Here is an 8,098-nt window from a genome sequence, read left to right as displayed (position 1 = left end):
ATTGATCTAATTCTGTTACTGAAGTTTTTAGAGTGAATTGGTTCAATATCCTATAAGAATTTAGTAATTAACAAACTACCTATAACACAAATTATGTAGGCTTTATTGTGCAACTAGGAGAATCGAAATGACAAAACAGTCCTCATATCACTTAGAAAACAATCTAGAGTAGGCTACTTATAGGTTAGAAGCTAAAATCTATCCTATACTAAAAGGTGAATATGGAGTGTTTCTAGCCTGTCCACGTAGGATAAAATATTATACCAATCAAAACATTCCAATAATACACGCTGGCAAAATAATCGGATAGCAGATCTCTTGCTTTCGTACGGGCTCCGCTTTGTTTGATGGGCTTCTCCGGTTCGTGTTGGACTTCGCTACCCAGTTCGAATAATAAAAAAAAACTTCAACGCAATACGGATATCACGAGGCTCTCGCTTCTAGCTCTTCGTCTTCACCTTCCTTCACCATCATTTCAGTTCTCCCGATCCAGAACCCCCACAATCAATCCTCCACTTCATCTCCATCCATAAATTCTTTTTTTATGATTTCGATTCAGTTTACCCTTTCCCTGCTGCTTTATATACTGATTTTCTCTCCTGAGTATAAACCAGCTTTAAAGCGCGTCTGCGGTGGCGGAACCGGCGGGGTCTTCATCATCGAGTGAGGTTCCAATCGAAAGCCAAGGATCCGGTTCGGATTCTGGATCGGAATATAGAGAGCCGGAGCTGAGATCCTCTGATCCTCAAGGTGTGGATGCGGAGAAGCCCGTTGTTCTCACTGATTAGCCTTTGAGGGAGGCCTCTCCTGAAACCAATGTTAACCCTGAAGTCGATGTATTGGCCACACCTACAGTTGCAGGTTTGGTCTCTTCTCTTAGTGTCTATTAATGTTCTGTCTTTATAAAGAAAATTACCATTTCTAAATGTTTTGGTGTGTTTGTGGGTTTAGAGGAAGTGGTGGTGGATGGTGAGAAGTCTAATGTAAAGAAGCGGGGCCAAGACTGCATTCTGATCTCATGTCTTTACCCTTGGAAGACGAGAATAAAATTATCTCTAGGATGGATCACAAAGGCAAGAGAAATGTAATCGACCTATATGCAGGTATATTGAGATTGTGATTCTTCATGCTATTTCACAGAAACAAAAACTCTTTGGACATTCTATGAAACTGTTTTACAATTGTATATGTTTTTTGATATGCACCCACTCTTTGGACATGCTATTTCTCAAAAAAAAAAACTCTTTGGATATTCTCAATAGTGGTGAGATCTTAAATTAAATGATTCAGGGAAGGAAACCACTTGAAAGCTAATATGTTTAGCTGCTCTGTCATTGTTAGTTGAAACAAGGATTCAAAGCCCTCAACTTGGTAAGTCTTTGTTTCTGTCATTCTGATATCTACGATCTGTGAATTTTGGTAACTAAGTAGATATAATGAATGATTAGAGAAAGCTTTGTTTTTTCACTCTTAGAAGAATCTAAATATGTCCAAGCTTCTCATGCAGCAAGCCACAGAAGAATCTGTTTTCTCTTTTAATTCTGTTTTCATCTTTGTTTCTTCACTGGATCTGGCGATGCCTATTATCTATTTCTTTGAGATTTTGATTTTTGTGTTTGTTTGTTTGAATCAGGAGAGAAATACCAAGAGAGAAGTTTTCAGGAACTATTTAGAGCCCAATGGAATTCTTGATACTCTCACCATAGGTATAGTATCTCTTTTCCTGCATTCCACCGTTCCTACTATGATCCTTTGGTGTATGGAAATCTCAACTATTTGATAGTTTGTTTATGATCCTTCTTTCGTTTTGTTTCAGATTCATTCAGCAAAAGCTAGGAGGTCCTTAAGTCTCTGACTATGAAAAGCTTTAAGCAGAGAAGTCTAATCTTTAAATAAAGGACCTTGAGATTTGGCTAAAGATCAGGAAACTTTCATATAGGTATTGATTCTTAACTTGAATTTAGCTTATAGCTTATCATTAAACCATCTATAATTGAGTAGCACATGAGTACATGCTTATGTAGTATCTTAGTATTGGCGTTGCAGTTGCTTTCTTCACCATCTATAATCATGAACATATTGAGTCATCCTTTGTTTACTGAAATTACTTGAGACTATAGCCATAACGAGTCCATTTATCTAGAGTAGCTAACTCTATCTGTAGCCAAGTTTTTTCATGGTCACTATTAACAGGAGTTCATAAAAGTATAAAAGTGTCAAAATCTGCTTGGCACATCTATTTGTGGTTAATGTTGTGGAGAGCTTGCGTTCACGAAAAAACTCTTCAAAAGAGGATGAAGACAAAGAGGCTATGAAGACGAGCACACAACCCTTTTGAATCCTCACCACTAAATTGTTCGTTGTTGTATTTGTAATTCTCACTGCGACATTTTAAATTTCCACTAGCGTTATTATTCTGAATGTCCTTTTGTTTCCTATACTCATTTAAGACAGCAACAGAAAAAGATATGATGACTTATTCCAGTTTTAAAGGTATGGCCGGTTATTATTCCATCGTGTTAACAGAAAATATAAGTTCTAATTTTTTTAAGTCAGTTTTTCATTTATCATGCAGGTCAGATTATGTGTTTGTCACAAACTGTTCTCAACTCTGATTGTGCTCTGTACAATATAAGTGTTTTATCTTAAATTGTTTAATTATTTCTTAATGATCTATAACTCTATGGATAAAGATGAGACACTAAAAAAGCTGATATAGTAGGTATGGTTTCACGTACTATCAAGCGGCCGAGGAAGTTTGCAAGTTATCGAGGTAAACAGAAAAAAGGTTTGTAAGAAGGATATCCTGACAAGTCTCCTGACGATGAAGTAAAAAAAAAAAATAATGGTTTATTCAGAATCATCAGATTCAAGGCCCAGTACATTTAAAGCCCCAAATTCTTAACTCATTTTTACTTTATCATTACGTTGGGTCTTAAAGCAATATCAATTTATATTTTTGGTCCACCATTTCAAACCTTTTTCGCAACCTTAAACAATCTAAACAATTATCTAACTATATAATATTATAAATTTCTAGAGTTACTACTTTATAAAAACATAGTTTAATACAATACATAATTTTTAAAATCAATTTCAGATAGAATAAGGAAAGTAATTAATTTTCGGTTCATATAAATTGTTAAAATTAAGATCAAAATTTTAAATCTTTTTCTTTACACTATTTGAGTTGTATACTAATAAATACCTAAGTTTGGTCGAACAATAAAACCACTAATAACGCTAATTGTCAATTTTATCATTACAAAGATAAGATTTATCAATACCTCCGTATATGAATACGATGGTTATTCTTATATCAATCTAATCAAGCTAAGTAATTTCCATTGTTCTATTCATAGACAATTATAGGTAACATGGGAAAACAAAACCTTTAAAAACCTAACGATAAAATCACAATACCAAAACAACACAATGCATCATCAACGTATCCGGCTCCACCATGTACTACTATAATATTATTAAGCAAATTAAGTAAATTATCCGGGCGTAGCCCGGAGAAACACTCTAGTGGTTTTAAAAGCAATTGTGGAGAGATTGGTAATGATTAACTAAAAATTTATTTCCCACTCCCGTTAATCCAGCCATTCTATTTTAAAAAAACAAAATTTTTATTTTTCTTTTTCATTATCGTTGTCTTCTTTTTCCACCTTCATTTCCTGTTTCTTTTTTGTTTCCAATGATTCTAAAAAAAAAAATCATGAGTTTGTTCTGCTTTTTTCTCCATTTTCTTCCTCTAAATAATCATTTGATCTCACTCAACATTCATCAACACAGTCCCAAAATAAGGTTCTGAGTTCTCTCTCCCATAGTTCATTTCGAAGATTTTTTGAGTCACTCTCCGACAATCAAGACGGTAGCGGCTCAGAACTAGTTTGCGCACAAAGCGAGAGATCTCATGTCAGCGTTTCATCACATATAAAAGTGTCTTCATCTTGCAAAATGCTATTTTGTAAACTTTTACTGTAGATAATTGACTAAATCAGTGTTCTTATTCTGTTTTTGGTAAAGCAACAATTTCTTATTTTTTTCAGGAGATGGTTTGTTGTGTTCATCTTTGGAAAGGTGAGTGTAAAAAGAGTGTTGTAGCCTTTTTGGTCGGTTATATAAAAGTTTAGCTTGTTTTGGGATGTTTTTGTGGCTAAACTTTCTTCTAATCAGTATATAAATATTTTAAGGATGTAGTATGTTTTCTGAAAACGGTTACATAAGAGTTTAACAAGGTGTCAGATTATTTTGGTTTGACAAGTTCTCTTATAACCATTAATGTAATATATAACCTTCAATGGATAATGTAACTACCTTGTCAAATTTGTTCGGTAACAAAAAAGTTTAGCTTGTTTTGGCATGTTTTTGTGGCTAAACTTTCTTGTAATCAGTATATAAATATTTTAAGGATGTAGTATGTTTTCTGAAAACGGTTACATAAGAGTTTAGCGAGGTGTCAGATTATTTTGGTTTGACAAGCTCTTTTATAACCATTAATGTAATATATAACCTTCAATGGATAATTTTGACCACCTTGTCAAATTTGTTGGTAACAAAAAAGTTTAGCTTGTTTTGGGATGTTTTTGTGGCTAAACTTTCTTTAACCATATATGAACAATTTCAAGAATGTAGTATGTTTTCTGAAAACGGTTACAAATGAGTTTATCAAAATGTTGGATTTTTTTGGTTTGTCAAATTCTCTTGTAACGTTAATGTAATTTATCATCTTCAGTTGTAGAATTAATGGAACCACAGTTAATCTTGTGGATGTTATAAGAGTTTGTTACACTATGGGCCACATTCTGAGTTTGTCTTACACTCAGAGGCACATTCAACATTTGAGACACTTTTTCAGTTTTCCTTGTCTTGTAGTACATGGTTAGACAACAATGCCCTTATTGAGAGCTTCGGCAGTTTGGTATTCCAATATAGGAAACCGGTTTGGTTTGGTCCTTGTTTCCTATAATGCATTAATGTTTTATGTTTATTAATAGAAATGATTTATTCTTTACCGTTGGATGGCACATGGATGCTCACAATCCGAAGGCTGAAATTAAATGTGGGTATGCAGGAACTGAGTATACGACATCAGTTCTGTATCTTTGTCAAAGGTTTTTTAGTTTCCTCAACAGATTCTATTTTTTATTATCTCGTATTATAGTAACTAAATTTGATAAATAATATATATAGTAAATTATAATTTTTTTTTTCTATGTTTTGAGATCCATATGTATATATTTATTTTAATATTTTAATTTTTGTAAAATTTAAAATTGAATTATGTGGACACGGTATTGTGGACAATATGTTGTGGACGGTGCAATTTAAACTCATTCATACATTAGTTTTTATAAAATTTAAAACTAAATTAAGTGGACATGGTATCATGGACAATGTGTTATGGATGGTGCAATTCGAAAGAATGTGTTGTGGACGGTGCAATTTGAATGAATGAGTTATGGATGGTGAGTATGTGGAAGTGTAAGTTGGTTTGTATAGGTGTGTGGACAAGGGAGGTGTGGACAGGGAGAATTGGGGATAGAAGAGTTGTGGACAAGGGATGTGTATACATTGATGCCTTCGACAAAGGCATGAACGGGAGGACTCTGGAGGACATGTTTGTGGAGTTGAACATCATATTTGAAGACCGGTACATGCCCAATGTTCAAATGATTTGTTATTTTTGCTTTTTTTTTGTTTCTACAATAATGGCAAAATCGTAATTATAGTGATCTTCTTCTTCTAAATTGTGTTTACTTCGCCTGCAATACTTTCATGGACGACCATAGAATATTGTCACAATACATCAAAATATCACGTTTTTCATATTGTTTTTGAGTTAAATTGATAGATCTATTCGGTTACATTTGATTTTAAGTACTAAATCTGAAAAACATTTTAAAACCCCGTTTTTTTGCCGAATCTGGCCATATCGAAACGCTTACCCACCGTGGAAAGCTCTGCATAATCTCATGTCTCAGATGCGTTTTGAAACTTGATACTAAAGCTAATCTGACCACAACAAGACAAACCTTGCATGTCTTGAACTCAAAGAACAAAATGATGACAGCGACGGTGTGATTCGGAAGTCTGCGATATGTGGCGTGTTCTAAAGGTGAACCAAATTCAGCAAAAGAGCGGATGTGAAGAACGATTTGTGAAAGGGGATCTAGGGTTTTTGAAAATCACCGTAAGAGGAACTTCGCGAGAGACTGAATTTTAGATTTGAAATTAAGGTAGGGAAATGATAAAAAAGGGTTTGGTACAGAAATTAAACCAGTATCGATAGAACCAATATGATAGTTTGGTTTGTTCACGTTTTTATGGGAAGAGAGCATATATGACTTTCACTTGCCTAAAAGTATGTCACATGTTGAAAGTGTCTTGAAATGAAATTCCAAAGTGGTAAAGTGTCTCAGAGAGTAAAAAATTCATGTTATAACCACAGATGAAAAATGTATTTTGTACAAAGAAACATGATCACCAGAGATAAAATTACAAAAGAATTGTTAAATGCTATGTGATATGTTTTACGTTTAACAAAGAAGTGCAAAGCTAATTAAAATATTAACCAAAGCAACTTTAATTAAGGCGAATAACAAGCAAAAAGTCATTATGAAGAAGCTAATAGTCACAAGAAAACAACATTTTCTTTCTTCAATTTCACCAGCTAAATAATCGTTCAGTTAAGGTACCAAAATCAGACTGAAATAACATTCACCAAAAGACAATGAACTTAAAAAAAAAAAAAGGTAGAATACGCCAAAGAAACAAACTTTAAAGACTAGAAACGGGCTGAGAGGATGCCTGCAAAAAGAAGGGTTCTTCAGTACCTGCAAAATAAGAGACAACACCTACGGGGAAGATCAAACAATCCACCACACACTGGGATGGCGTTTACTCAAACAAGTCTCCACATCGATACAAAGCAACACGCCCTTGCAATGAGGAGGACATGACAAAGGTAGGGCAAAACAAGAGAGGAGGAGCAGCCATAGAAGACAGATCCCGAGAATTCTTAACTCCGTGCACGCTCCGATGGGAATGAAACGTCACCAACCCTGAGTAGCAGACAGACCCTCGTCGGACGACGAGACCCCAAGTCGCCGGCAAGGGAGAGCTAATCACTCCACTCCACAGCGAAAAGTAACTCTTCGCATAACCACACGACCAGACCAGGAGGAGAGAGCCCACCGTTACAGTCACTAGCCTCCGCCTCTGTTCACACCGCAAGACATTCAAAGACAAAATCGAGATTCACGATGAGAACGACGAAGAGCCGAGTCCGATCCACCACCACGAGCACTCCAGAGAAGAACCCCCGACCTCGGATCTACATCCCCCGGAGCGGATGAAGACAACCCTCAGCGGAGCCTCCCTTCAATATCACGCATATCAACAAAGGACAAAAGATGGCAAAGCAGAGTAAAAATCAAAGAGGAGAGTTAGAGGAGAAAGCCTCCGGTGGCCACGCACGGAGAAGAATGGCACCGGAGCAAAGATCTAACGTCGAAAGTTTTGTCGGAGGGGTTGGAGTTTTTGAGAAAGGAGAGAGAAAAGAACTCTGATGTGTTCTTGAGAATAAATATCGAAGATAGAAACATCGAGGAGTAGGGGTATAATGGTCAATACGATTTTGAAAATAAAAGACAAAAGCCTTAAATATGCAATGAGCTAATTATGGAATAGTTCTTGTGTGTACACTGCAATTACTCAAGTTTTTATTGTACTGGCAAAAACTTCCATGAATGAAGTTTTCAGAAAGTAGGCCCAGCCCACCAAGAAACGCTCGTGTTAGTGAGATTTTCAAAACACTACACACACACGACACGAGTCAGTAAACCGATCAAATCGTTTATTTTACTAAACCGTTAGCCAATCAAATAATTTTACAAATCTAATCTATTAATTTAGGGTTCTATTTTTATCTACCATTAACAAGTGATAGTAGGACCATTTAAAGAATTAGTTAATATGACATATTTGATTATTTACATTAATAATGAATCAACTATAAATTTGAATTTTCTTTTAAAGTATAATAAAATCTGTTGAAGAAGAATCTAACAAAATCTTACTTTAAATTTTA

The sequence above is a fragment of the Brassica napus genome, chromosome A7 (genome assembly GCF_020379485.1).
Source record: "Brassica napus cultivar Da-Ae chromosome A7, Da-Ae, whole genome shotgun sequence".
Taxonomy (NCBI): Eukaryota; Viridiplantae; Streptophyta; class Magnoliopsida; order Brassicales; family Brassicaceae; genus Brassica; species Brassica napus.
Note: the sequence above shows the minus strand (reverse complement) of the source record.